This window comes from Musa acuminata, chromosome BXJ3-9, assembly GCF_036884655.1.
Source record: "Musa acuminata AAA Group cultivar baxijiao chromosome BXJ3-9, Cavendish_Baxijiao_AAA, whole genome shotgun sequence".
Classification (NCBI taxonomy): domain Eukaryota; kingdom Viridiplantae; phylum Streptophyta; class Magnoliopsida; order Zingiberales; family Musaceae; genus Musa; species Musa acuminata.
In genome coordinates this window covers 10160112-10164184 of record NC_088357.1, presented here as the reverse complement: position 1 = coordinate 10164184, position 4073 = coordinate 10160112, and the positions used below count along the sequence as shown (strand labels likewise).

The window sequence follows — 4073 nt, the reverse complement described above, 5'->3', positions numbered from 1 at the left end:
CTGCGGGTAGGGGTAAGACGTATATACTGTCAGAACCATTTCTCAATTCAACGATACGCATTAAATGCGCAACACTTATTCTCATTACAAGAATAACCACATAATTACAAGACAAAGGGAGAGGCCAGGGAAGATGAATCAGGAACTTGCACATTTTTTTGTGAGGACACTTTCTCAGGTATGAGACATTTGCTTCAAAACAAGCAGCACTGGTCATCAACCATGGTGCATCTTCTGAGCACCAACCAAACATGCTAATTTACACTCGATTTATCTACATAAATACAATTTTGGGAAAATTACTACTGTTTTTTGTATTTGACACGTTAGTTTTCGTAAGAGGATTAGTCGCTTTACCTTTATCTTCCCCATCCATGCCCAACAAATTTTCTCACGCAATCGTGAGAATGACTAGTCCAATATACAAGCCCACTGCAAACAAAGTCAACATCAGTGAACGTTATCTTCAAAGATTTTATGTGGAGAAGTCAAACCTGATCAAAACAAATACACTGCAAAACACCATCAACTCCCCTCCATACGGACCCTTATCCGTGGGTGCATCTTGTATAAGCAGCAGGCCTACTGCCACGCTGAAGAAACAAAAGACACAGCATATGTCAAAAGTTAGAGCTTCAACCTTCAAGAACTAAGATTGCAAGACGATGCTAAAGAAAAGAAAGAAATCATACTGGAATCTGATGAGTAACCTGCCTCTCAAGTTATTGTCATGTTCTGATTAAGTTGTAAAAGAAATGAAAACTCAAAATTGGCAGTCATTTTTTAAGAGATCTGGAGAATAACAGGTGCTAATGCATTTGGAATTTACTGAAAAAGGAGCCCTTCCACTCTTCCTTCAAGAAGAGTGATGCCTCCTTGCAAGAAACTTCACAATCTGCTCGACTTGCTCAGGATGCACCAACTAGAGTATTTGGCTCTTTGCCAAGCATCTCATGGAACTCAGCACCATTTTTTTTTTCCAATAATCATATGCATGTTATCATAGCTTTAGTTTCCATTTGCTGCATATCTTATGTTCTTTTTTTTTCTATTTACAAGTAAATATGTTCTCCAAACAGAGTTTATAAAATCAGATGGATGTATGAACAAAAAAAGTAGTGTTTTCTTTAAATCTCAAATAACTCCTCGTCCAAAGCTTGCAAGTCTTGTGCAATGTGTCAAACAATCTAAACTACAACTTTATTATAGGGTCAAAAATTAAACCCTCTCTCGCTTGTCGTCCTGGTTTAACGGAAGTTCTGTTAGAAGGAAGTCTTAATAATAGAAAATATTTAAACATTAGTAACACTAAGCCTTCTATAGTTCTGAACTAAAAAAAATATACAGATTATTTTCCCTCGGTTGAATGTTACAGCCTTATGTCTTGCTGAAGACACCTTCATGATGTATGATTATTATTAGTTTTACAACCATACAGTAAACAACTTAATCATTTAAAGTTTAAAAACTACAATTATTTTGATAATGACTCCCAGAATAATCAATCTCCTAAACAATCATATCATCCTTGGATGGAAACGTTACAAAACTTTAGATAGCCACGTCATGACTAGTTGTACTATAGTATTTTGCAAGACTAATAACAATGCCTAGAACATGGTCAATGCAAACCACATTTGCTGATACAAACACCTTACAACACCTAGCATGGCCTATGTGATCTTCATAGAAGTCCGTATACAACTACAAATTAACTTCATGTGCAACACCTTTTGTTGCACAAGCCACGGTAGTGATCTAAAATACAGTCTATACAAACTGAATAAAGGAATGAAAACCATTTGCTTTCTTGGAGCTCTAGTCAGTGCTTATCAATTCAGCTAACTTAGATGAGTTCTTGAATAAGTATTAAAGTCATCTCATACTTGAATATGTTATTTCGAATTATGACAATCACAAAGTGCTGCTAGGTATTCCTTTAACCTCCATCAGCGTCTAATTTAGCAGTATTTCAAGAAGCTTCTAATTTCTGGTTTTCTTGAAATAGCATATGCACCTGCACATACAGCCACAGGGTCAAGTACATATGAGACACCTTGGCCATCCGCATGTTGTAGGCACATTCTAAAACATTCACCAAAAGTTCACATTCACTGTATTCAGTTCATTACTATAAGACGTCAAACACTTGGAGAACATTTAGGTGATGATGGCACTCAAACATCCATTGTTTAGAGGCATAAATCATGGATATCTCCACTACTATGCAATCATTACATAATCTTACACTTGCATTATGACCAAACTTTGGTAGAACAAAGATATAGCTATTGAAATGGAAAAATCTTAGATGGCAAAAAGAAACCATAACCACAAAATGAGGAAATATAAGATAAAATAACTGGATGATCTAATTGAACAAGTATAGAGGGGTTTCTACAACATGTTCCTAACCAAAAGCCATAGTAAATCAAGATTTAGACTCATGAAATGTCATACCCAAAAGTTAAGTTAGGAATTTAATGTTCCTGATTAAATTATATTTACCTAAATTGCACTCGCATTACAAAGAACTGAGTTCAACTAGCCCAATCTACACAACACATTAAGCAGAAAAGCTTCTTAAAGTAACAGCTTTATAAAGTTCTTGCATCATAGACAATGAATACTAATTTATTATGACTCAATTAACTGAAACAAACAATGTAAAGAAGTGCAAGAAACGCAACATCAGCAGCATGGGCACTGCAACAATCTAAGTCAGTTGCATCTTCACCAAACTCAAGATTCCCAACCAACCAAAGGCCCAACTTCAGGTCCAAAACCTATCGACTTATCGACGTAGAAGAATTCGCCCTCTCCGCACGACAAGTAGTAATGTCGACGCAATTGAACATGATCGCCACAAACGACGCAAAGATCCCAAGATATCACCCTTTCGATCGAGCCAATTTGAACCCTAACGAGTCGCTGAGTAGCAACCAATGAGATTTACTTGGAGACGTTGAACAAGGGCTTACCGGGGAGGTAGTGGAGGAAGGAAACCCTGACAACACTACAGACAACGGTCTTCCATCGGTCGAGCCGATTCGAACCGTACGCGTCGCAGAGCAACAACCAGGGAGATTTACTTGGGGACGGAGAAGAAGGGTTTACCGGGGAGGCACAACAGACGACGGCGTCGGCCCTGACGACACTCCAGACGACGGGGTTGACCCAGAACCTCCACCCCGGTCCGAAGACGGCGCCGGCGATCCCCGGCCTCATGATGTCCCAAATCGACCCCAAGCTATCCGTCACCTCTGTTTTCGCCCTCCTCTGAGCTCTGTCAAATATTTATCCTTAAAAAAGGGTTAGGGATATATAATATTATAACATCGGCGATTTTTCGGAAAAAAATATATATTTGAAAAATTTTCACGGAACACTCTAATTTTTCAAAATTTTAGTAAAATATTTTTTTAATTTTTATAAAAAAATTATTTTATCCTATGTTTTTGAAATTATCGTCGTGTCTCGTCTTCCCTTCTCTTCCCTCGTGAGAGAGTGAGACGAGTTCGACAAAACGCATGAAGGCAACGATAGATCTAATGAGGCAAAAGAGGGAAAAGACGATGACAAAAGTGACGTTGGGGTGGTGCAGGATAGAGGTAACAACTAGTCCGATGAAAATAAAGATAAAATGATCTTTTTTATATAATGTTCTGTGAGATTTTTTTTGAGATACGAGTTTTGTTAAAAAATTGCCCTTATAACATTATAGCAAACTTAAATATATTTCACTACAAAATCTAAAAAAATCATTACATACCCTTAAAGGTTGATCTCACCGTTTATCGAATACTAACTAATGTTAATAGTCTATCATAAATTGTGCTACTTGGCTTATATTTACCCAAACTAAATATATAAAATATATATTAAAAAATACGTATACAACAATAATAGAAATTATTTCTTTTAAATTAATATTTTTCATATTTACATATACATTTTTTGGGTTAATCTCCGTGGGTCATCTTTTAGGTTTCTTATCATTTATATACAAATTGTATATAACTTAACTATACACATGGATACTTATAATAAAATTAGAATTTATAACTACTTAT

The 4073-nt window shown here is 36.3% G+C and overlaps 1 long non-coding RNA gene across 3 annotated transcripts; it reads right to left on the bottom strand.

The window, feature by feature from the left end:
• Positions 1–24: 24 nt before the first annotated feature.
• LOC108951239 (uncharacterized) lies at positions 25–3289 on the bottom strand. 3 transcript variants are annotated; one of them, XR_010501402.1, is made up of 3 exons: positions 3118–3289; positions 358–593; positions 25–274 (listed from the first exon to the last, which is right to left on the bottom strand). It is a non-coding gene; the product is annotated as an uncharacterized LOC108951239 (long non-coding RNA). The 3 variants fall into 3 exon arrangements; XR_010501401.1 differs by having other exon boundaries at positions 25–432; positions 495–593; XR_010501400.1 differs by having other exon boundaries at positions 25–593.
• Positions 3290–4073: the final 784 nt, after the last annotated feature.